This window comes from Pistacia vera, unplaced genomic scaffold (genome assembly GCF_008641045.1).
Source record: "Pistacia vera cultivar Batoury unplaced genomic scaffold, PisVer_v2 Contig446, whole genome shotgun sequence".
In the NCBI taxonomy this organism is placed as follows: domain Eukaryota; kingdom Viridiplantae; phylum Streptophyta; class Magnoliopsida; order Sapindales; family Anacardiaceae; genus Pistacia; species Pistacia vera.
In genome coordinates, this window is record NW_022196275.1 from 668,609 (window position 1) to 696,051 (window position 27,443).

Here is a 27,443-nt window from a genome sequence, read left to right on the forward strand (position 1 = left end):
GAATGGAAACAATTAATTGTCCCATCACATCATGACTCTTGAGCAAGAGAATCCAAATTAAAGTCTTTCATTTCATGTCATAGATTTCGGCTTGTTGGGTGCATTTTCATCTCCTGTTTCTTTCTTTCTATACACTGCTATCGTGAATTAAAATTTACATCAGTTATAAGTTTTGAAAACCACCCATTTGTGTTTTTTTTTTTTTTTTTAACAGCTGCTGGTGAAAATAAATAATTTTAACAGACTTTGGATCTCATGTGTGTGTATATATATATATACACTTGAAACATTGAAAAAGACTTAACGTAAAATATTTCTATACCAACATGCTGCTTGATGTTTGTTTCTTTATTTCATTGTATTATCCTTTGAGTGTGTATGAGAGACATAGTATCTATATATATATAGGGCTGACGTGGAGCCCAGCCAGCGCGAGTGGTCAGGCCTCGAGAAGATCCCACTGACATTCTGGCACAGTCGCGTCACTTGATGACATAAGCAGCACACTCCTGTTAGTACAATGGGTGCGCGCCAGACTGAAGAAAAGCTAGAGGATGTCCACGTGTCTAATCCCTACACCAAATCGTGTAAATCGCTCTGGAAGGTGGGCAATAGGACATAAAGAAGGATTTGCACAGATAATCCCACCAACTCACAGATTCAGTAATGATAACCTTAATCCATCCCACTATAAATTGAGAGCTCTCCTCTCATTTAAGGGATTAACTACTCTCTCTCAAGAATATACAGCATTTTTTACCTTATACTGTCATTTGTAAGTCAGTCAGCTAACGTGACCTGACCTCTATCATTAATACAAATATCAGTGGACGTAGGACTTGCTTCCTTAGCATCCGAACCACTTTAAAACTCTTTTCCCACTGCATTTATTCTCATTTTATTGCATTCACGTGTGTCTCCTGGACCATCTCAGCGTTTCACATGTGCGTTTCGTTGGTATCAAAATCACGCATCAACAGTTTGGCGTTAAAAGGAGGGCCTGATTTAGCATTCGTCCTTCATCAGGAGAATCTCTAACTTACGGGTCCTACAACAGAAAATGGCACGCCGACTTGATCCTAAGCAGACCAATCAGGGTGCTAAGGGGATCCCCCAAGTGCAGGACACCTCCCTCGGGGTACCTTCAGTTCAGTAAAGTGTCGTGGGGTACATCCCCTCAAGTTCACAACTTGACCCTGCCATCAGAAACTACCTGGAGAGGTTTGATAATACTCTACAGATGGTCAATCGAAGGTTGGACCGTTTGGACTAGAGCGTGCCACCCAAATCAAATGAAGTGGTACAACCATCGAAAATGCCTACAGGTATTGCAAAAGCGCGACAAAGGGCAATAGCCTGCGCCGTGAGCACTGCAGCGCGCCGAAGGAAGGGTAAACAGGTGGTGAAAAATGGGCCTAAGGGCTCCAAAGGGTCAGCGAACACCGACCACGTCCTGGGTAGAATACCCGTGGCGCTAAAACTCAGTGAAAAATCACAGTCGGAGCCATCGCATGTCGCGTTGCATGCACACCCCCATAAAAGTGCTGGGCGGGTCGATTCTTATCACCCCCAGAAAAACGACTCTAGTCGTCATCGTGCGGGAAGTTCCCACACTTTACGGGACGGTTCGTACCACCGCGGAGGTCGTAAAAGTTCCCCACACCATCCAACGCCATCGCACGGCTCTAGCTAGCGTGTGTCAAGGTTGGCTAGGGCTACCGGCAGAGGCGAAGGGGAATCCGACCTACGGTCATTCTTCAACCGTAACCGTGAGGGTCGAACCCATGTTGGAAAACGTAATCCCCAGGTAGCGTTGCTACCTCAAATCGAAGAGCTATAACGAGCTCTTGATCAACTAAAAGCTCAACAAAATGAGCAAGGGTAGGTCGCAGCGGCGTCTCCCTTTTCTTCGGCGTGTTAGCTGCCCCTCTCCCATCAAGATTTAGGATGCCCAACATGCGGGCGATCGATGGAACTTCTAATCCGCAGGATCACTTGTATGAATTCAACGACCTGATGTAGCTTCACCAGGTTTCAGACTTGGCGAAGTGTTGTTGTTTGGCAGTAACTCTAACTAGGGGTGTTCAACCGCTTTTCTAAACCGAACCAGATTTTCGGTTCGGGAAAATTTTCAAACCGAAACCGAACCGGTTTTAGGGAAAACCAGTTTTTCAGTTAACCGAAAAACTGGTTAACCGTTTTAAAAAAAGCGGTTAACCGGTTTTGAACCGGTTTTCTCTTTTTTTTTTATAAAACTTTTTTTTTTTTTTAAAATTTTGTCCTAAATTTAATTGTAAATATAGACAATACATTGGGAACTAAGAAAAAAAATTTGGGTTGGGATTTTAGATTGAGTGAATTAGAGATTTATGTTAGTTTAGGTTATTATTTATTTATTTAATATATATTTGAAAAAAATTGGTTTAGAAAACCGGTTTTCGGTTAACCGTTTCTAATTTCTTCCGAACCGAAAATTCGGTTTTTTGAATTTTTCAAATCGTAACAGAACCGTTTTTTCGGTTAATCGGTTTTTTGGTTCGGTTAGCGGTTCGGTTCAGTTTTTTCATTTTTTTGAACACCCCTAACTCTAATTGCTCATGCTAAACGATGGTTCAGGTCGCTCCCAGCGAGATCGATCAGCTCATGGCCTCAGATGAGTGCGACATTCCTGAGGCACTTCCTAGCAAACCGAAAGTTCTCAATGGCTTTGAGCTATCTCAGTAATATAAGGCAAGAGAGGGATGAATCCCTCCAATCGTACATCGATCGATTCCATAGAAAACTCAATAAAGTAGCTCACACTCCCGAAGAGTCTGTTCGGACTTTCATCATAGTGGGAGTTTCCCACAAACCGACCTGTGGAAAGAGTTACAGGCTGAGGATGATGTTTCCCTCACCCGCTTCTATAATCTTGTAGAGAAGTACCTCCGTATTGAAAATTCAGTGGCGGCGCTCCACCGCCGCTGCCCCGACCCTTCAAGTGGTATGTCTGTTTGGGGGGAAAGTAAGAGAACTGATCGCAGATGGGCTACTGACGATCAGCAAACAAGAAAGAAACCACACTACAAGCCCAAAAAGTCTTACGCTCCAGTTCCTCGTCGCAATCGCAACAGAAATCAGTATACGCCTTTGAATGCCTCTGTATCGGCCATTCTCGACAAGTCAGAAAAAGCCAGCCTGCTCGAAGAGCCTGAAACCATGAAAAATCCCCCATCAGCCAAGAATAGTAAAAAGTACTATCGCTTTTATCGAGATAATGGGCATCACACCGATGAGTGCCAAGCTCTCAAGAAGGCAATTGAATACCTCATCAAGCAGGGGCATTTCAAGGAATATATTGATGACTCCACTCCCTCACAGGAGAAAAATGAAGGGGAACCGAGAACAAAGCGTCGTGATCGCAAAGGGGTATGTAGCCTCAATTTGATCTTCGAGGGACCGCACTTTGCAAGGAACTTGCAAGGCGCCCATGAGAGGTATGCTCGTGCAGCTCATCACGACCCTATCAGTGTGATGAGCATGATGCAGCGACCACAAAAGGTTCGCAAGGAGGAGGAAATTACCTTCTCCGAAAAGGATGCAGTTCGATTGCATCATCCCCACGATGACGCTCTAGTGATCATGCCCCTAATAGGGCGCCATAACACCCACAGAATGTTGGTGGATAACGGAAGTGCTGTGAACATCCTATTCTAGTCAACTTTCGAAAGAATGAACTTGGACGAGACCGACCTGAAACCTGCCTTGTTCCCCCTATACGGCCTTATAGGGGACCACCTGATCCCCAAAGGAATGATCTTACTCCCAGTCACACTGGGTGACTTTGACGAAGTGACCAAGGTAACTGAATTCTTGGTGGTGGATTGCCCATCCGCCTTTAATGGTATTCTGGGGCGACCTCTGCTAAGAAACTTCAAAGCAGTCACTTCGATATACCATCTGAAGATGAAGTTCCCCACCCTGATAGGGATAGGGAAAGTCAGCGAATCCTAGCGTGAATCTCGAGACCGTTATAAGAAAGAAATGCAGATGACATACAAAGGGAAAGGTATCTCCCGCGGCATTCCCCGATAGGCGATGGCAATCAGTCGGATCGAGCCACAGGCTGGTCCAACCAAGGATAATATGGATCCTTGTATTCAGAAATATCCTTCCAGTGGACCAGTTGAGGATTTGTCTAAAGTATCGGTCGACTAGAACGAGCCGAGCAGAATATTAAGGATTAGGAGGAATCTCAATCCCCAACTTGCTACCGAACTGACCAACTTCCTCAAGAAGAACATCAATGTGTTCGCATGGTCGCACGCGGATATGGTCAGGATCAGCCCAGATGTTGTTTACCATGCATTAAACATCAACAGTGAAGCCAAGCCAGTTCGTCAAAAGAGAAAAGCGATGGATCCGGAGCGATATGCTGCCTTAAAGCTTGAGGTGGATAACCTCCTCCGAAATGGATCCATCCGAGAAGCACTCTATCCGACCTGGGTTGCCAACCCGATTCTAGTAAAGAAGCCTAATAGCAAATGGCAGACCTGCGTCGACTTCACCGACCTCAACAAGGCATGCCCAAAAGATAGCTTCCCCCTGCCCAGGATCGACCAACTCGTGGATACCACCTTAGGGCACGAGCTATTGAGTTTTATAGACGCGTACTCAGGATACAATCAAATTCTGATGTACACATCGGACGAAGAGCATGCATCCTTTGTTACAGATTGGGGACTATACTGCTACAGAGTTATGCCCTTCAGCCTCAAGAACGCTGGTGCAACTTACTAGCGGTTGGTTAACCGAATGTTCTCCGAACAGATTGGAAGATCGATGGAGGTCTATGTAGATGACATGCTGGTCAAGTCACATGTCGCCTTAGATCACATAGCATATCTCGCTGATGTTTAACATCCTCCGACAATATAGAATGAAGCTAAACCCCCTCAAGTGCTCGTTCAAAGTGTCCTCGGGGAAATTCCTAAGATACATGGTTAACCAATGGGGAATTGAGATCAACCATGAGAAAATCCAAGCTCTCCTTGACATGAAAAGCCCCACCAACAAAAAGCAGGTCATGAGCCTTAATGGGCGAATAGCGGCACTAAGTCGTTTCATATCGAGGGCAACAGACCACTGCTTGCCATTCTTCAATATTCTAAGGCCAATAAAAAGTTCGAGTGGACTCCTGAGTGCGAGCAGACATTCCAGAGTATCAAAGAACACCTCGAGAAACCACCCTTCCTGTCCAAGCCTCTCCTGCAAGAGATCTTCCTCCTGTATCTGTTCGTCTCTCAGTTTGAGGTTAGTGCAGCCTTAATTTGAGAAGAGGATAGGGTCCAATGGCTAGTATATTACCCGAGCAAGCATCTGTTGGATGCCGAGATATGGTATCCAGAAATGGAATGATTAGCCTATGCCCTACTGATCGCTTCCAGAAAGTTGCGACCTTACTTCCACGCCCATACGATCCATGTAATGACTAATTACCCACTTAGGCAGGTCCTCCAAAAGGCAGAGGCGTCGGGTAAATTGCTTAAATGGGCCATGGAATTAAGTTAGTTCGATCCGAAGTACAGACCAAAATCAACTATCAAAGGGTAGGCTGTTGTTGATTTCATATCAGAATTCTCACACCTTCCGACGAGGGAGTCGGAGCAATAGCCCAGCGAAGTCATTTAGGAAACTGCTCAAAATCTGTCTACCTAGAGCCTTTACGTCGATGGGTCATCGAACAGAAAGAGGGCCGGAGCAGGACTTCTCCTTTTGAGTCCAGAAGGGGCTCGCATTCATGGCATTCTCCAGTTCAGGTTTAAGGCAACCCATAATGAGGCCGAGTATGAAGCTCTACTCACTAGACTGCGGTTAACCAGAGAAATGGGCGTGACCACAATCAGTGTCCACAGTGACTCCATGCTGGTCATTAACCAGATTTTGGGAGAGTACCAAGCCAAGGAAGATAATATGATCAGTTATCTGAAAAAAGCTAAGGCCGCACTCGAGCTATTCAAGCACTTCACAATCACTCAGATTCCCAAAGATAGAAACTCTATGGCAGATGCCTTGGCAAGGATAGCCTCGTTATTAGACTCAGATGCACCGGAGAGCATTCTTATTCAGTTCATCGAAACCCCCAGTATCAGCCCGATCGAACAGGCCATGAATGTAACAGAATCAAATTACTGGATGACCCCCATCATTCAGTATCTTAGGAACGAGACCTTACTTGGCGACAAGATCGAGGCAAGGACTCTGCGAACAAGATCTGCTCGTTACACCCTCATCGGAGACCAGTTATACAGGCGAGGGTTTAGTGCCCCTCTCCTCCGATTTGTAACCGATGAAGAAGTAGATTACATCATGAGGGAGATACACGAAGGGATCTGCGATAATCACACCGGCGTACGATCTCTTGCCAACAAAGTTGTTCGCCAAGGGTACTACTAGCCCCTAATCCAAGAAGACACCTATAACTTTGTCAAAAAGTGTGACAAGTGCCAGCGGTTCGCGAACATACCGCGAGCTCCTTCCCACCAGCTAATAACCATGACCAGCCCCTGGCCATTGTCTATGTGGGGAATCGATCTCATTGGTCCCATGCCAGCTGGTAAAGGGGGAGTCAAGTATGTCATGGTTGCAGTAGATTACTTCACCAAATGGGTCGAAGCCGAGCCGTTAGCCATAATCACGACCAAAAAGCTTAATGACTTTGTCTTCAAGAACATTGTGTGTCGCTACGGGATTCCTCATACCCTCATCTCAGATAATGGTAAACAGTTTGACAACGAGGAGTTCAAGCAGTTTTGCGACGAGCTGGGTATCCATAAAAAATTTGCCTCAGTCGCGAGACCGCAAGCAAATGGTCAAGTTAAAGCTGTCAACAAAACCATTAAGCACACTCTGAAGGCCAAACTTGGCGCAGCCAAGGGAAATTGGGCCGACGACCTTCCTGAAGTCCTATGGGCGTACAGGATAACTCCGAGAACCTCTACCTCAGAAACCCCTTTTTCGCTAGCATATGGTTACAAAGCAATGATCCCTATGGAGGTAGGAACTGGTTCACTACGAAGGGACTTGTACAATGAAGCTGACAACGAAGCGCTTATGCGAGCAAGTCTGGACCTTGTTAAAGAACATCGCAACAAGGCTTCGCTAAGAATAGCAGCCTATCAGCAACGCGGGGAAAGATTCTTCGATTCTAAGGTCAGACGAAGAGACTTCTAGGTTGGCGACCTTGTATTGAAGGAAGTTCTTCTCGGTACTAGAGAACCAAGTGCGGGAGTTTTGGGACCAAACTGGGAGGGCCCATATCGCATCGCCAAAGTGATAAGACTGAGGACTTACCACCTCAAAAGGCTGAATGGTTCCGTAGTACCGTGAGCTTGGAATGATGAACATCTCCGACCTTACTATCAGTAATTCCGAACTTTGTTTCCTTGTAAAGCTTGTAGTTTTCGCAACTTTTGTAAATAGCGAATGTAATTCACTTCTTTTTGTAATCGCTTTACATGTGCAATTCTGTTCAATTATGTTTGCATAGACTTATTCCAATGTAATTGTAAGCAGTTAATATGCGATCTCATATGTAATAGAGGGTACCCAAAAATTCCAAGTACTCGTGAAAATTACCAAAAGCGATCTTTATTCATAATAAAAAAGGGAGGTACACAATCAAAGCAGGATAAGAGCTACAAGGATGGATCACTGATCCTCGTTCCCAGGCCGCGGAGGAGCGACCTCTATATTCCCAGGCTGGTCACCGACTTCCTGTTCAGACACAACCACCTTTGGGACATACTCCGGATGACCTTCCAGGTCCCTGAGCCGTCTCCTCAGCCTCGGCTTGGGCTAGAGTAGCCAGTTCGTCCAGGTACTCGCCAGGAAGATCGGATTGATCCATCTCGGGGTTCTTCGCCTAAAGAGCAAAGATGGACCTGATCGTCCAGTCCGCAACCCTGTTCTCCATTTTCGTTTCCTGCTGTTGCATTTCCATAGTTAGTGAGGCAATGAGACCATGAGCGAAGTGGTACGGGGCTTCGAGCTCTGTTCACTGCCTTTTAGTAGCCTCCCATAGGTTGGCCCTTTCTTGTTCAGCTCGCATGGCTCGTTTAGAGGAAGGCTACAGCACCTGATCCTTCTCTCTAGCCTCCTTGGAAAGTCTAGCCATAGTCCGGTAGAGCTCCTTCACCTTCTCGCCACATTTGTCCAGTTCGGTCTTCTGGAAGTCCACTATGCGGCAAACAGCGTCCCTTTCAGACATGAATTAGTCTACCTGAGCAATGGACGAATCTCTGTGTACTCATGTGGCCTCCTGCTTCTGCACGAGCCTAGCATTCTCCTCCCGCAGCTCGACCAATTGCTCAGCAGACCCCAGCTGGGCATTCTGCGGAGACATGTGCAGGGAAAGCAAAGCCTGTACGATAAGAGTAAAAGAGTTAGTCTACTTCCCTTTAAAAGCGAACAGAGGTCCCCGACCAGGACAGCTCGTTTACCTGGCTAAAGAGTTGGAACAATGTGGAGAGCAGTTTGGCAAAACTGGATGTAATAAACTGCTCGAACGACTCCGCGAGTCCGCATTCCAAGAGTGTTAGGACCACTGGCTGCAGATGGTCTGGGAGCTGGGCCATTGACTTTAGCACAGGCGTGTCGACATCCTCAACAAGTAGAGCTGTCCCACACGACCTCCTCCTGGGGACTGCGGTCGCAGGTCACGTCGACTGACCGATGGAAATGCCAGTTGCGCCTCTAAGCGGCCCTCCCGAGTTGAACACTAGGTAAGGCTGCGACCTCTCAGGCTGAACGCCCAAACCTCCTTCTCGGACTTCGTTTCCTTGGTCTGGATTTGTTGCAGCTTCTTGGGCCTCAAAGCTGCAGTCTTCTGCTTCGGGCGAACAGCCGAGGATGGAGGAACTTCAGTAGGTCAGGCCAGAGTACCCGCCTGTGTTCCTCCAACTAGGAGACGGCTGGGATCAGCTCCAGAGGGTCCGATGGTATGCCTCTGGGGAAAAGAAAATTGTCTTGTTCGTAGCGACTTGGACACCCGAGGAGGCATGGTCGCTGCATGTAAACACCGTTAGTAAAACAGTTTGCTGCGAGAAAAAATTAAAAGGATAGTTGAAACTTACTTGATGGGGACTCTAACGCTGCGACCTCGTTGAAGAAGTCGTACCTCCATAAGTTTTCGATTGTCACGAGCAACCTCGGGTCCCGACTCTCCCTTTGCAGAAAGCCAAATGATACGATTATGTCCGGGTCCGCGAGCAGGTTTAGAGTGGTCGTTCTGTTAACTGTCGAGGAAAGCAAACGGCTCATTAGCAAAAAGCAAAAATCAAGTTGAGCTCAAAAGGAAAGAGAGCCTACTCGGATCCTGAAAATGGCTGATGCCGTCATAACAAAAAAAGAAAAACTTTGCATCGTATGCTCCTGCATTGCTCGGATAGCTATGTATCCTAGCTGGTATTGTGTTTCGCCTGGACAAGTACCAGGAATCCTTGTCCTTGCCCTTTTTCAGGATATACGAGCAACCGAGCTCAACCGTGGTTAGGTCGCCCAGTCCATTCTCCCGACACACGATGTACATGGCAATGGCGATCATGTATGTGTTTGGGGTAAGCTGCATCGGTACGATCCCGAAATGATCAAGGACCGACCTGGTGAAAGGGTGGAAAGGTATCAACCCCCCGCCCTTGAAGATATCTTCGGAGATTGTAGCGAACCCACGTGGTGGATCCCAGGCAGTATGTGCCCTTTCATGGAAGACATCTAAGCTGACAGTAAACTAGTTAACTACCCTTCACAGCTTTCCGGCGGTAAGCACCGAGTAAATTTCTTGAGGGGGGCCTATAAGGGCATCCTCTACAGGCAAGTTAGCCCCTTCCTCGGCTCTGGTCGTTAGGGGGTCCATTTTGCAATCTATAAAAGTGACAAAAAGGTACCATTCAGTCTTCGTACTTTTTTGTACGATGACGTGGATGAAAAGTTTTCCTCCTTAAACCCATAAAAACCCTAACAACATGCTTAAAGAGCCTTCACCAATGACTCCAACCCGACGGAGAATATTTCATCTCCGATGAGCTACCAATGGACAGCCATCGCATAGTGATTGTCAAAAGCTAAAGACATTGAAGATAAAGGAAGGGAAGTCGTCTTTACCTCTGGGAATGAGAAGGATCGACTTTTCTGTTCCGAATATCAAGCGAACGCTGCTTTGAAAAGCAAGGAATCAAGACCGACAAAAGTTTCTTGCTCTCTGAAGATGAAAATGTTGTGACTTTGCCTAAAGAGAGTTTGGGGCTTTTATAGTGAAGGAAATGACGTTTTGGTTTCCCGAAATCAAACGACGTTTGGGTGAAAAATGCATCTGACCGTTGATCGCGACCATGTGTCACAAATCAAAGAGGAAGAGTGACCGACACACCTCAGGAAACTAGACTGTCACCCCAACCCGTTGAAATGCTTAAGCGACGGCACGATTTCCCCTTCTCCACATTTAATGCGCCTACTGCCGTGTTCAATGCCCTGATAAGGAATGTCGTTTCAGCATGTCTTGCATTTAATGCGCATAGCCGGCACTTATTGCGCATAGGACACATCTATCAGAACAAAGAGCATTTCATTTAATGTGCTCACTGCAAAAGATGCAACGAATGATATCTAAAGAGTGTTGTTACCAACAACACTCTTCATCGCCAGTTGCGAAGCAACGCGACTCTTCGAACTTCTCATCAGTCGTGAAGCGACGTGATTGTTCGATCTTATCTCACGACAATCGCGAAGTGATGTGACACCTGCTACGAAGTAGCATGGCCATTTGTCCTAAAAAGTTGTTAAGTGAGAACAGGTCAAGAATCCCCTCAAGTCGGGATCACCACTAGCATCAAGTACCTGAGACCAGGTCGCTGGTCCTGAGGTCGCAGATCTTCCTAAGCCACCTATGAGAATGCCCTCCCGATCTCTTTTACAATCAGGTCAGATCGACCAGCATCTCTTCAAACACATCAGATCGAGGCATTTATAGTTTCCAAAGTTCGATTCTCAAATCTTAAAAACTAGGGGACTTCTGTTATGCCTGAAAATATAGGGCTGACATGGAGCCCAGCCAGTGCGAGTGGTGAGGCCTCAGGAAGATCCCATTGACATTCTGGCGCAGCCGCGTCACGTGATAATGCAAGCAGCACACTCCTGTCAGTACAGTGGGTGCGCACCAGACTGAGGAAAGGCTAAAGGATGTCCACGTGTCTAATCCCTACACCAAATCACGTAAATCGCTCTGGAAGGTGGGCAATGGGACATAAAGAAGGATTTGCACAGATAATCCCACCAACTCACAGATTCAGTAATGATAACCTTAATCCATCCCACTATAAATTGAGAGCTCTCCTCTCATTTAAGGGATTAGCTACTCTCTCTCAAGAATATACAGTATTTTTTACCTTGTACTGTCATTTGTAAGTCAGTCAACTAACGTGACCTGACCTCTATCATTAATACAAATATCAGTGGACGTAGGACTTGCTTCCTTAGCATCCGAACCACTTTAAAACGCTTTTCCCACTGCATTTATTCTCATTTTATTGCATTCATGTGTGTCTCTTAGACCATCTCAGCGTTTCACACGTGCGTTTCGCTGATATCAAAATCACGCATCAATAAAACGTTTCAAAGGAGAGGACTTGTAATTTGAACTGGTTCATTTTTTGCAAAAAGGACTCAGAGAATATTGACCCTCTTTTTCTGTTTTGTCATTTCCAGCTGTTTGCAGAACAATTTGTTAAGGAGTTTAAACTTTCCTAGGCATTACCTTTTAGTTGTCATTTGGCTCTAATAGGAAGACACACAGCTATGAAAGGCAGAAGGAACGCTGGTGTTTTAATAGTCTGTGCTTTAATCATGGAAGTTTATTGGATTTTGTGGTTGGATAGGAATAGGAGACATTTCGAAGATATTTGTGGAAAAGGGAGGTTTTTGGTGGGATAAACTAAAGTTTTGGATATCTCTTAGGCCTTTATGTCCTCGAATATTAAGGAAGTTTTTCTTTATTCATTGAAATTGGGAAGTTTCTATGGCTTCACCAGGGAAGGATTAGCTTGAGAGTCCATTTCTTTTTTCTGGTATAGTTTTTGGAACCCTTTCAAGGTCTTGAGAAAAAATGCTGGTGCAAACTGGCTGAAATAATCTCTCTTTTTTCATATGGCAATAGCATTGATAAATTTACAGCTTGTTATGCTTTCATACTTATAGCTACTTTAATGTTTGTGATGTAGATGGTAGAGTAAGGCGATACCACACAATGAAGACCAGATGGGGTATCACCAAATGCATAGACCTGAAATCATTTCATGACCCTATGAAGGGATACCTTATCAATGATACTTGTGTCTTTGGTGCTGAGGTTTTTGTTGTAAAATGTGTTTCAAAAGTGGAGTGCTTATCTATGATCAAAGAACCTGCTAGATGTTACCTTCTTTGGAAAATCGTTAAATTTTCAAATTTACTTGATGAAACTTATAAGTCTAAACCATTTGGAGACTACAACTGGTACATATACACTTCTGATATGGAATGGCTTTTATTTTCTCTTTGCCATATGAACCATTTCCTGAGTTTAATTATTTTTTAATTATAATGCAGGAAAATTTTGCTCTACCCTAATGGATTTAGACATGCCAAGGGCAACAGTATTTCAATTTTTCTGTCGCCGTTCAACTCAAGTATCCCTAATGACACAACTAAATTGTTAGCGAAATGCATTGTGCGTGTCAAAGATCAAATTAAAGGAAGGCACATTGAATTAGAATGTGAGATTAATAATTCTTACCATACAATTTCTTCAATTAAGAGTTCATGACAATATAGTTTTTACCTAAAAGTTCTTGATTGTTAAGAAAAAAATATGAAACTACTTAATCACTCATTAACTCTTTTGGATTGCAAGTCCAGAGCTCAAGGTTTAGTGTTTAGAGCTTTTGATATTAAGTGTCTTATTGGTGTAGAGAGAAATGGTGCTAAATGAATACTAAAGATTGCACATTGAACTGGCATATAGGAATCTTTTGACTGCAATTTAAAGATTAGTCATTCTCGAATGCAGTTCTGAAATTTTTAACATGCGGACGAATGGTGAATATCTAGAAGATCACTTCACACAACCCTACAATCAAAAGTAAGCAACTATTCGCTCACCTTTGGTGAGTACGTTAAAAGTTTCAGGACATCTGGGAAAAGTTTTCAATGTGAAGATTGCATTACAGCAATAATTTTTTGCCTTGGTTCTTATGGTTGGAATGATTATAAACTCACTTATATATAATTTTTTTTTTCTTCCTTCCTGCAGTTCAAAAGCTGTTTGCTCCAGGCCAGTATGAGGGTTTTCAAAAGTTCTTATCGTTGCATAAACTCAAGGATCCAAAACAGGGTTTCTTGGCGGGTGACACTTGCATCCTTGAAGCTGAAGTTACTGTGCTTGGATTGATTGGAACAGCATGATGAATCTGTTGCTAAATTTCTGATAATGCTTTAGTAATAACAATTTGAATTCAAACTGGTTCTGTTCAATATATGCTTGAGACAAATAATGTTACTCAACAAATTGTCACAGTATTAATACTCGACATTACATGTAATATCGTATTATTGAAATCAATGAGTAATGATGTAATCTGCACCATCACTTTGCTGAATTAGCTCACATGTGGTGGTCCTGAACTGGAAATCAAGTGCAGGTTCATAATCATGAACGGACCAAAATATCATAAAATGGCTCTAGGTCTGAATCTTTCTACAAGTCCATAAGCCGATCCATGAGTAGTTTAACAGTGGCTAGAGCATCAATCGTGACAGCTATCTTCACTGTAGGTTTGTCCGACCACTCGATGTCTTCTGCAAATCTGGTTGAAATGGATGTCTTAGTGGGAGGACAAAGAAGTTGTAGTGACAGACATTAGAAGTTCCGATGAAGCATGATTCAAGAACATGTTAGAACAGAAGTTTGAGAAATTTATCATGTAGCTTTCCATTTTCCATCTAAATTTATCATGATCAGGTTACTGAATTGACTTGAAGAAAAGGTCATACCTCTTCTGTTTGTTGTATAATACTGTGAGTCCCCTTGTAATGCCCCAAATAGGAGCCCCAACTCGCAAGGCTATGGCTCTTCGAATTGTCATGATTCATAAGGCAACGATATAATTTTGAGATAGATATAGAAGCAGAACAATATATTATCTAATGAACTGTTTGTAAGAGTAAAGAAAAAAAATTTTGAATAGTCAGACAGTTGAGATCTGAAGAGTTAGATTTGAGGAACTCACAGTGGCCTCTGCTATTGGGTTCACATTTCCATTTACTGAGAAAGCACCACCAAGAACTACTATTTGCCCAATGTGTCTTTCCCAATGCAAGATCTAGATCAACCTCCCGTACCAATAGAGAATATATCAATATATAACCCCTATACATTGGTTGTTCTTAAAGTACTGTTCATGTGCGAGTAGGAACGACCGTCCCTTGAAGCCGAACGGGTGCTTCATGAGTCGGAACGGGCATAGGAAATTATGCTACTTCTGAGGAGCCAAGTCACCTTTTGCAAGTAAATTAAATAGTTGTCAAAGTTTACTATTACAATGATTTGGTTGGTGGTCCTTTGGGACTACATGATAAACACTACGGTGGCTTCTAAAATACCTGTCCCCACTCCCTAGAGCTCTTTGACAAAAAACCTACTGCCTCGCTGTCTCTCCCTCCCGCTCACCTACTTAGCTGTTCTGTAACAAATTAATGATATGTCTTATTGCTTAGGTTTATAATAACATATAGGGTGCGCTTGATTCATTATTTTGGATAGGATTTTAAGAATAATATTGGATAGTTGATTAGAGTTATGATTACTAGAATAAGATTTACGGAATATGTGTTTGATAGAGTATTTTGACCTTGATATTTGTGTTGAATATTTAATTGATATATTTTTTTATAAGTGATTTATTAATATAATATAAGTGAACAGATGACGTGAAGAAGAAGTGAAAGAAGAAAGAAGAAAAAGTGAAAGAAGAAAAGTGGAAGAAGCAGTGAAAGAAGAAAAGTCAACTCACAAATAACTTTAGGCCTGTAACTGTCTTCAAACGGTCATAAAAGGGTTAGGAAGTGTCGGGATAATATTCTCAAGATTCTATTACACAAATATTCAACCAAACGCTATCTCCAAGTTGAAAATATGAATAAAAATATCCAACCAAACACATAAAAGTATTCAAATATTGATTTTCTTTTAATTTTTTTAATTATTATTTTAAAAACAGGAGAGGGTAATTTTTGTAATAAATTTAAGGGCTTCAATTAGAAAGAAATAAATTGAATGTTACCAAAATAGCTTTCTCGGTTGTTTGGTTAAGTTTTTNGTCGGATTCAGAAACTTGTTCAGAGAAAGCAGAGGTCGTTCAAAGAAAGCAAAATTTTTTGGGTAAAATGAGTATTGTCGAATGGAAGAGACGAGAGTTGGATTTTGGAACCAGGGATTAACTATTCAGGCTTTTTTCTTTTTGTTTTTACACCGGTATATCCGTGGGTACCCACGGGTATATCCGGCACACCCGCTAAAAAGGGGTCAGGTCCGGGTACGGATCCAAACAAAACGGATCCAATTATATGGACCCGCATTCTATATTATTTATCCGGATACAGCCGACCCGCGAGTCTGAACCGTTTTGCCAGGTTTGTAAAGGAATAGTGCCCTCATTTTGTAAACAGTTGATGAAAAAAAAATTTGGCTTCCTTTAGTTCACATATCGCAAAAACTATTTTAGTTTTCCCAAAAACTTTCCAAAAATGTTGGGCTCCGTTTGGTTTGGGAAAACTATTCCCAAAAAAGTTAATTTTATTTCACCTATTTTCAAAATGGTTTTCTAAATTATTCAAATTTCTTTAATCCCCCTAAATTTGTTAATTTAACTAACAACTCCCAAATTTTTTTTAAAAATTAACAAAAACACCCCAATAACCCAAATTTACTAGATTCCAGCCAGCATTATCGGAAGCTAGCCAGAATCTGGTATAATGGCGTACTACCGGCTGAATCTGGTCGGTAGTGCATCGATCTAGCCTTTTCTGACCAGATCCACGTTGGATCTGGCCGAAAAATGCCAGATTTACGACTAAAGATCTAGCCGTCAACGGCTAGGTCTTTGACCGTAGACAGTCGTCAACGACGGCCAAGATATAGTCGTCGTTGACCATCAACGACGGCCGTATCTTTGGCCGTTGTTGACGACCAAATGTGGCCAAATCTGGCCGTCAATGATCAGATCTAGTCGCAGATCTAACATTTTCCAGCCAGATCAATCAGAAAAGGCCATATCAGTGCATGACTAGCAAGATCGAGCCAGTCATACGCCGATAAGGCAACTCCAGCCACCCTCTAGTGGTGGTGGCCGACTGTCTGTATTTTTAAGTGGATTGGGGGTGTTTTTGTTAACTTTGAATATTTTATTATAGGGTGTTTAGTAAATAAAAAAACATAGGGGTATTTATGTTAATTTTCAAAATTCTACATCGTAATACCCACCCAATTTAACTTTTTTCAAAAGATTATTCTAAAAACTACCCAATAATGAACCAAACGGAGCCTTAACTTTGGTTCACCTATTTTCAAAATATAATTCTAAATTATTCAATTTCCTTTAAACCCCCTAAATTTGTTAATTTAATTAAACAACCCCTAAAAAAAATTTAAAAATTGACAAAAACACTCCAACAACCCAAATTTACTAGATTCTGGCCACCACTGTCAAAAACTGGTCGGAATTTGGTGTAATGGTGTACTACCGGCTGAATCTAGTCAGTAATGCGCCGATCTAGCATTTTTCGACCAGATCCACGTTAGATCTGGTAAAAAAAGGCCAGATCTACGGCAGATATTTGGCCGTAGATAATCGTTAACGATGGCTAAAATATGGTCGTCGTTGACCATCAATGATGACCGTATCTTGGTCGTCATTGACGACGAAATGCTGCTAAATCTGGCTGTCAATGGCCAGATCTAGCCGCAGATCTGGCTTTTTCTGTGTATCTAATAGAAAAAGGTCATATCGGCGTACAACTGGCAAGATCGAGTCGGTCATACGTCGATACGACAACTCCAATCACCTTCCGACGATGGTGGCCAGCTGTCTGTATTTATGAGTAGATTAAGGGTATTTTTGTTAATTTTAAATATTTTATTATTAAGGTGTTTAATAAATAAATAAACATAGGGGATATTTAATTAATTTTTAAAATTTTACATAACTGTTTTAAAATGTTATTCTAAAAACTATCCAATCAACCAAACTGAGCGTAGAATATTTTAGAGGTACGGATTTGTGTATCTTGAAACCTCCTTTAAAATTTTGGGTAAAATTACGAGCATTTTGAAAGCATCTTTGTTTCTTCTTACTTTGAGCTCCATTCTAATTTTTTTTTTTTTTTTTGTTTCCATGTTCTAATGCTGTGATTTTCTTAAATACGGGAGCAAATAATTTTCCTGTTTAAGTGTTTATCCACATCGGTGCAAGCTATTAATACTTTATTCTTGTGCTGGGGTCTTGCCATCTTGGTAGTTATTCTCTCTTTACTCCTGGGTAAGCTTTTATGGCTTCATTAGATATTATAATTTATTTTAAACTTTTTTATTCTATAGTATCCTGAACTTTGTGGTGGTTATTATTTAGCATCCTGAACTTTTTGGTTGTTATTACATTGTATAATTTGGATTTATAGCCATTAAATACACTGTAATTGTTGTTGATTTGGTTACAAAGTGAACACGTGTTACAAGTGTTTGATGAAATGACTGGGAGAATTACAAGAGCTGGATCTGATTTTGTGGCTTCAAAGATCAAAGATTAAATGAAGAAATCAACAAATATCAAAAGGAACAAACAAATATATTTACTTTAATTTTAGCTGGTGGTGGAACCATCACCATATCCTGCATAATTTAATTGCCATTTGCTGCTATGTGGAGGCTTTAAAGGGATGCGTAAATTGGACAAGATGATCATTTGGTAGGCTTAGGATAGGATAGGATAGGGCAGGTTATATATTTATAGAGGGGCCACTAAATGACCTCACCTCAACACTAATCTTTCAATGGGGAGTTAAAGTTTGACTGAAGTTAAGATAGTTGTAGCTTTTGTTTCAATGGTGAATAAAGTCGTTAAACACTGGTAACCCAGATGGCGTTTTTTCTAGGTGCACAACTATTTTGGCACCCCATGGGCGATTGTTTCTTAAGTTGTTGGTACAATCATTTTGGTTCTCACGTTGTTACAGACTTGGTATGCAATTCTTAGCTACCTGGGAGATAATAATTTGATCTTCAATGTAAGTTGTGTTGTTTGTTTAGAAGTTAATTCTATGTCTTATCTTGTAAAAATAATTTAATTGTGAATATTTTGTAAACCAAATCTACTTCTATTATTTTTAATTGATAGAGTGCATTCTGATTGATATTCACTTGCAACAATTTCCCTTCTGAATATACATTTGGTTAATTGGTTAATTATTATTTTATTTTATCTCAATAGTGTATTCATGTGATAGTTAATATTAAAGGTAACATGTTAACATATATATTTCATATGTTTTATTATTTTCATTTATTAATATTTATAGTTGTTAATCTTCTTCGTGTGCAATTAACTAATCCGAGGAGTGCGGAATATGAGACTCCACAAACACCAACATTGTGGGATGAAGATGATTTATATTATGTTATGTTTTTTAATTTGTAATTTTATGTTATGTTTCATTGCACATTGCCAAGTTAAATTTATGTTATGTTTTTGAATTTGTAATCTTATATTTGTGGGATGAAAATGAAAACTATAGGAATTTGGGAGGTGTAACTGTCAAAATTGAAAACTGCCATGAGTAGTACAGGTACCCGCTGGTCCACCCATACCCGTATAGGGTAGGGTAGGGTGCGGGTCCAATATTTTAGACCCGTTTTGGAGCCATACCTGTTTGGGTCCAACTCATATTCGGCCCACCCACTTGTTTTGCCAGGTCTATTCCTTTGTATAGTAGTTGGTCGTACAAACTAATACCCAAAATGCACCATTCTATCTTAACTTCTAATTATTACAATTTAACCCTGACCAGTCTACTTTCAATCTTTTCAAATCAGTCGTGGCTTTTAGTTGTCGTTTGTTTCATTTCTTTTTTTTCCACTATCCTATCTTATTATCATATCCAGTCTTATCCAAATACACATTTGTTTTAATATTCACAATTCTCATTAAAATCTAATCTTATTCTATTCAACTCAAAACATTAACAATCACCTTTCTCAACCACATCCCAACTACCCAATCTTTTTTTCTGGAATAAATATTACAATTTTAATCTCAATGTTGACTCACTATTTAAATAAATAAGCTCATAAACTTTGAAATGGTGTTCGATGCTTTTTGTTATCAGTCAATTACAGATTGAGATAACGGCAGAAGAATAAGTAGTGGGAAAGAAGGAATGGGTTTGCTTTTTAAGTTCAATAATTCACCAAACAAAAAGATTCCAACTAATTTATGTTATGTTTAGTTGCACATTGCCAAGTTAAATTTATGTTATGTTTTTGAATTTGTAATTTTATATTTGTAGGATGAAAATGAAAACTATAGGAATTTGGGGGGTGTAACGTCAAAATTGAAAATTGTCATGAATAGTACGGGTACCTGCAGGTCCACCCATACCTGTATAGGGTAGGGTGCGGGTCCAATAGTTTGGACCTGTTTTGGAGCCATACCTGTTTGGGCCCAACTCGTACCTGGCCCACACACCTGTTTTGCTAGGTCTATTTCTTTGTATAGTTTTTTGTTACGTACAAACTAATACCTAAAACGCACTGTTCTATCTTAACTTCTAATTATTACAATTTAACCCTGACCAGTCTACTTTCAATCTTTTCAAATCAGTCGAGGCTTTTAGTTGTCATTTGTTTCATTTTTTTTCCCACTATCCTATCCTATTATCATATCCAATCTTATTCAAATACACATTTGTTTTAATATTCACAATTTTCTTCAAAATCTAATCTTATTCTATTCAAATCAAAACATTAACAATCACCTTTCTCAATAAAAGTTTTTAAAATTAATAAAAACGCCCCCACCCACTCAAGCCATTATCATCACCAGCAGTCGTTGTCGCCACTGTTGCCGCCGTCATTGTCGGGATGGCGCATGATTGATTGGATTTTGCTGGTCGTGCGTTGATCTTACATTTTCTAGCTAGATCCATTGTGGCCGTTAATGGCTAAATCTATCTGGCCGTTGACGACGATCATATCTTGGTTGAGCCAATCAAATTCAATCGGTTGTGCACCATTCCGGTGCTGAAGGACGGCGACGGCGGTGGCTACTGGCGAATGATAATGACTTGGGTGGGTAAGGGTGTTTTTGTTAATTTTAAAACTTTTATTGTCAAGGATGTTTAGTTAAATTAACTAATGTAAGGGTTAAATAGAAATATAAATATTTTAGAAAATGTTTTTCGATAATATATTAAATACATTCTCAAAATCTTATCATAAAATGTACTCAGAATAGAATTTGACAAATGCTATTAAAAAAAGTGCAAGAAAAGTGTGTCAAACGAAGCCTAAATATTCCCACTTAAACCAGAGCACACTCACACTCTTCATTCTCTTTTACCTCGATATTCCTACTTAAACCCAAAATACTCTTTCACTCTTCAGTCTCCTTCAAAATCTACTTTAGTTCAATCATATCAAAAAACACCTAAATAAGCTCCAGTCATCTACTCATCTATCAACAACCATTTGATGAATTCCTCAATCAACAATAGGTCAGGCCCTTTGGCCTACCCCTAAAAAAAAAAAAAAAAAAAAAAAAACCAATTTTTTTTTCTTTTTTTAATAAAAAAGGTCTTCCTTAGAATCTCTCCTTATCCTTTGGGATTTTACCTGTTTTTACTAATTTGACTTTTAAGTCCTCCCTTTCCCCTAATAGTCTATATAATATACTGCACAAATCACTATTAACTGTGATTTTTTAATTTTATGATCTAGCCTCACTATCATTTTATCTATACTTACCTTTCTATCTTTTATCCCTCTACCTAATTAATTATTTAACAGATGTCAATTCTCTCTATTAATAAAAGATTTCATATTGTAACTGACACCCTTTTTTAATAGAAATAAAGATTAATAATTTATATAATTATAAACTAATAATCTACTTAATAGTTATCATTATCTTTCCTTGCTTTTAATAAATTTTGAATGTTATGCTATCCTCTTTTCACAAATCTATCATTTAATTAATGACAATGATGTGACATAATTAAAAAAAATCAGATTATAATTTAATTTGAATCATTCATTGAACTTTGACCATAACAATCTAATGTTAAGAGCAAGCATAATTGTTTATTATTTAATTTTTTAAAGAACTTAATCATATAAAACATTACTTTAAAAGTGCAAATAACTCAACTCATTTTTTCCATTCGGCCCTTGCTTCTTTCCTTCCAATTTCATCACAAATTTTCATAAGACATTAATAACATCAATTGGTAAGAGAATAATTTGAATTGAAAACAAATTAGGACAAGATTTAGGGTTTGAATTTAAGTTTAGGGTTTTTTATTCTTTTCACAATGAAGAGGTATTTGCACGTAAAAATTTGCTTGTGTTTCTTTGTGAATTTGATATTATTTCCAACATATTTGCTTAAGGTTTTGCTCCTCATAAATTTATTCAAGTATGAAAGTATTGTATTATTACATTATTTCTTTTCAGGTTCTTGATATTGTATTAGTTCCTTTGCTCAATGTTTGATGTTTTTTTTTTAAGTTTTCACTAGTTGATTGATAAACAATAGTCGGGCCATGCCCCCTGGCAAAAATCCTGAGTCTACAACTGATCAACAATAATTAGCAAAATTTGCTTCAGTTCAATCATACCAAAAAACACCTCAATCAACTTCAGTCATCTACTCATCTATCAACAACCATATGATGAATTCCTCAATCAACAGTAATTAGCAAAATCTACTTCAGTTCAATCATACTAGAATTGCTATCATTTTAAAAATGTTATTGTGGATATATATTAATAACATTTTTTTAAAAAGACCTACCATTGATAGATAATAAGTTATAAAAATATAAAGTATTACTTATCAAAATTGCTATCATATCATTTTAACAACAAATATTACCATAGATATGCATTTCGTAACATATTAAGGAAAAGTGATACTATCTAATGTTACCATAGGTTTGGTTTTTTTTTTATTTTTTTTTATTTTTTTTTTTCTCTGGTGAGAGATGCACGGGTTATGAGAGTAACCAACATTGTTGCGACGGGATTCAGCCTTGTGACTGCCACTAGGCTTCACATTCCTAAGGAGTTGGCATGTTGTTTGCAGTTTACGTTTGTGTATGAAGTATTATATATTTTCAATTTATTTTTACCACTATTATTCTTGTCATTCCATTGACAAAACTTTTTTGCCTAGCGTCTCATCAAGAGCACGTTATTCAAATTTTGAATAAAACTTCCCCCAGTGGTGATGGTTAGGTTCATGACCAGCAAGTTGCTCTAGATGGTCCACCTGTGAACCCAACTCCAACTGCTAATTTTGTATTCCCCTCTCTGGCAAGGAGCCATACTCCTATCAATGAGGTAAGCAATACTCCACCTAATGATAACCATGAAAGCAAATACGAAAATGTCTTATTAATGAGAGGTGATGTCGTTTCTACTACATTAAATTCATTGTCAGGTTCATTGCATTGTCAGTCTCTAACTTGGAAGAAGAACCAGAACAATCCATTAAAGTTTTGGTTTATTATGATTTGCAATAGTTCAGATCATATTGTTTATGCCATTGCGTGTCACATGGTCTCCTTGTCTATCCTATTGATAATCTTACCTAAGATTTTTTTCAAATTGCTTTGACCAATGAATTAAGAAAATTCTTCTTAATAGTACTCAAATTATGTGCATGATCTCGTCTATCTCCATTAAAGCTTCTAATTAAGACAAAATAATTATTTAATTGAAAAGGTGGTCGCCCAGTGAAACTACACAAACAAATGGAATTCTGTGAACAAAATTTATCATGTTTCAACTAATGTTAGGCGAGACATATTGCTTAAAATATTAGTGCATGAACGACTAATGTTTTGTCTCTTAATCAAATTGTTTAACTATTGTTTTACAAAGTTCGTGTGCTTTCTTCATCTTTCTTTAATTTGTATCTTAAATGTACTTTGTCATAACCTAACAGTACTTCCTTTAAGGTTATCTTTAATCATATTTGTACGATATATTACTTTTGTGGTTTTTTATACATATCATATTTGTATCCATGTATTATGTTGAAGACTTTTATATGTTCTTGTCGAAACTTTCTTGATGTTGATATCCGAAAAGAATTGGATCTTTCAATGATTATTCAAACTTTAATTCATTCGTGGAAAATTGCATGTAGAATCCGGAGAAAATCATAGCGTTTTCTAATTGTCCATTTTTATTTTTCTCCTACATAAATTTCTTGCAATTGATACATTGCTTTGACGATGCATAATTTTTTAGGCCAATGGGCTTAAGCTGGGCCTTGGAGAATATTTTGCTCTTGGTTGAATTACTCTACATTGCTTTTCTGATGTTTAATAGATCATGAGCCTAACATCAACTATGTAATCAGACTTAAAGTCCATACTCAGTACAAATGTAGACTTGGGCCTTGAGAATTTTGGAAAATACAATTTTATCCATATTCCAAAAGGAAGTCCTCCGTTAGGCTATGAAATTGTTATCGAGGACACAATGAATATTTGACAAAGCATTTATTTTTAATTAGTGGATTGCATTAAATTAACTCATAAAATCAAAATTTTTATATATAATGTCATATTTTATAATATTAAAAAAAATAAAAAACTTTCTGTCCTTAGCTAAAAAATATGTTTATTCTTTTCTTTTTAAAAATTGTGTTTGGTCAAATTGATGTTGTCCTTGTGATGAAGATTGCTAGATTTTCAACCTATTAAAATCATTATATCGTAATTAACTGTTTAAGTGGAATTTTGAAGGGTGTACAATACTTCCAATCTAAAATAATTACTTAATTGAAACTAGGAAAAAATTAGTATTGCAATAATGTCGATCCAATCATTAAAATTTATATTAACTATGTTGGTAGAACCTTTGAATCATTGAAGATTGTTTGGTTTTAGATTGTTTGATTTGAAAGAAACTTGAGAGAAAATTTCTACTAACAAAATAAGATTAATATTGATATTCTTCCCCATACAGTCTTAAAGAAAATTTTCACACAAAAGGTCCTCATTTCATATACTATTCCTAGCGTGGTACATGAGAGTTGCATAGGTTATAAAGGCAACTACCATTGTTGCAACGAGATTCATCCTTGTGACCGCCACTAGGCTCCTAATGCCTAAAGAGCTGGTTGTTTTTGTTCACTTTCGGGGTTTTTAGTTCTAAGTATACCGAAAATTTTGTGGTATGCAATAAAAACTGTTCTTTGATATGTTTGGGATTGTGTATTGATGCAAATAAATCAACTCTAGCAAGTGCACTAGTCATGTTCAAGTAATAAAATGATGAGTTTGAGTATCGTCCCACAGAAATCAAAATAATTATTTGTAATTACCAAAAACTATCTACACATTATTTGAGAAAATGAAATTTTAGAGTGTAAAACTAACAGATTAAAAATATCTAAATTAAACAAAAAAACAATGTGAAGAGCTTTGTAGTATAAATGGAGTTAGGGGTACAGATTTCTCCCTAATTATGCTTGACAACTACTCTTAATATTCGTTTGTGCTAAATTGGTAGGATTCTTCTAAGGTTAATTATCCTTATTCAGGCATAATATTCAACTTAATACAAAACCCTATTCGGTTACTCTGAAATTAAGAAGCATAAATTCATTAATCCCTTACGACTAATTCACCCTATTCGGTTATGAATTAGGTGGACCACAAATTAATCCTAGAATCTCTATTTGATTACTTCTAGTTTTAAAACGTTGTGCAATGTTATTCTAATAAAACAATTATAAATATGAATTAAGCAATAAACTCTAACTTTCCTATTCAAAACATCATCAAGGTAATTGAATCAATCCAACATTCATAAAGCATTAAACCTTAAACTCTTGCACAAGTTCATCAACATGAATCTGGTATTAAGAATAAAAATTGTTCAAAACATAATTAGGGTTTCATCCTCCCCTAACAAAAGAGATTTACTCCATCCTAAGAACAAAAAAATAAATAGAGAAAAAAAAAAAAAAACATATTCAGACTTGAAAATAAACAAAAATCACAAACTCTTAAATCTGATCTTCAGTCTTCAAGCCCCAAGAATGTGTCTTCTCCTCACCAAAATATGCAAGATTCGTTTCTCTTCAGTTAATCTCAATCATACTTAAATATCCTAAAGAGTCTTCAATGAAAAAAGAAAAAAAATATTGACAAAAACGCCCTAATAGTTTCTGCCATGGCCAAATTTACGTCACCACGGCTTAGGTCGTGGTGCTCTCTATCCTTTTGGTTGTATCTTAATTCCACCACCATAGCCATGGTGAACTACCAAGGCATGACTGTGGCTTTCAAGAATGTTAGGTAATCTCAACTTCTTCAAGCTTTAAGTCTCAATTTCATTCCAATGCTCCAATCTACTCAATTAAAGCCTAAAAAGTACAAAAGCTATCAAATCAATAGCTAACCATTCATATCTCAAACTTGAAAAAAAATAACATCAAAACAAAGAAAACAAATGAGAAATTAACTAAACTAACATAAAAACACTCAATTAATGCAAATTATCATGTATAAAGAAGTTTTTTACAGTAAGAACTGTTTTCCGATATTTTTGTAATTGTGTATGAAGACATTTTATAAAAAATTTTGGGATTGTGTATAAAGACATTCTATAAAAGATTTAGAAAGACTTATTTGGGTTTCAAAAAGTTACTAATTTTCCATATTTCGCTATTTTCTATAATTAGTATTTCTCATAATTACAAAACACGTGATTTTGTGTTAAAGAAGAAATTGTGCTATAATAGTTTATTATATCTAAGCCAACCTAATTCTAATAATATTTTGAATTTTAAGTCAATTGCACACGTAGTCACACTAGGGTTCTCTCACTTATCCCTACCGGAATGGAAGATCAAGAAAGGTAAGATTCTCTTTCCCAAATCTTGAATTCATATGCATATAATATTGCCTCTTAAATCAAATTAAATGGTAGGAATGTTCGTTTGTTAAATAAGTTTTGCTCAGAATCGGACATTTCTAAATCAAAGTTCTCGTTTAAATTTTATAGTTCTTAGGGTTTTATCACTCTGATGGCCAATCAAAGAACAAAGTATGATCTTTTTCACAAATCTCCAATTCATATAGGCTCTCAAGCATCTAATGTTCTCTTAAATCAAATATCAGCTCAAAGTTTCGCTAAAAAACAGAGGATGAATTTAAACTTTCGTTGATAAGCAAGTTTTGCTCACCACCGTGGTAAGTATTCTTAATCAAAATCTTTATTTGTTATGTTCTTATTTTATGGTCTAATGATACCTCCATTCGATTTAGGGTTCCATGACCTGACAACTCTTAAGACTTAATAAAGAAAAACACACCATAAAGCTTTAGTAGATATATTGAAAAGAGCTTTCCTCATTGTAGACATAACATATTTGCTTTTGTATTTGTATAAACTATGTGTCCTTTTCCTATTTGGGGATACAAATCTAGAAAGAATTGGTTGAGTTTATGCCAATCTTGAGTTGTTGACTGTCGTTTGGTCTTATGGTGAATGTTTTTATTATTGAAAGTCATGGTTTCAGTTTTATGGTTGGTAGGGTTCTCGCACTGATGGCTACTCCAATCAAGAATGAATATACAAGGTATGGCAGTAAGGTTCTAAAAATGTCTTGTTCAGAAAGAGACCTTCCGAAATCATATGCAGAGGTGGAAAACTCCCGCCTAACCCGGCCCAGGAAAATGAGGGTTAAGCCCGGACCGCCAAGATGGCGGTCCAGGTTGACCCTAACCCGGAAGCAACCCTCGGGCGGGCCGGGTTGCACAATGGCAACCCACAACCCGGCGGGTTGCTATTTTGTCTCTTTTGCAAGAGACCCGGCAACCCGTCGGGTTGGTTGTGTGCAACCCGGCGGGTTGGCCGTTACAACCCGCCGGGTTGTAACGGCCAACCCGCCAACCCTCCGGGTTGCAACAGCCAACCCGGCAGGTTGGCCAAAAAAAATATAAAAAATATAAAAAAATTTATTTTATTTTTCAAATTACCCCTTTATCCTTGAAATATAGCCGTTTTATAGCCGTTGGAAGGGTCTTTTTCGTCATTTCTCTTTCCCATTTTTTCCTATAAATTGGCCCTAAGTTCTCACATT

General features: G+C 38.8%; 1 pseudogene; it reads right to left on the reverse strand.

Annotated features, from left to right (window-relative positions):
• Positions 1 to 27,443, reverse strand: part of LOC116144528 — a 61,864-nt pseudogene that overhangs the window by 17,381 nt on the left and 17,040 nt on the right.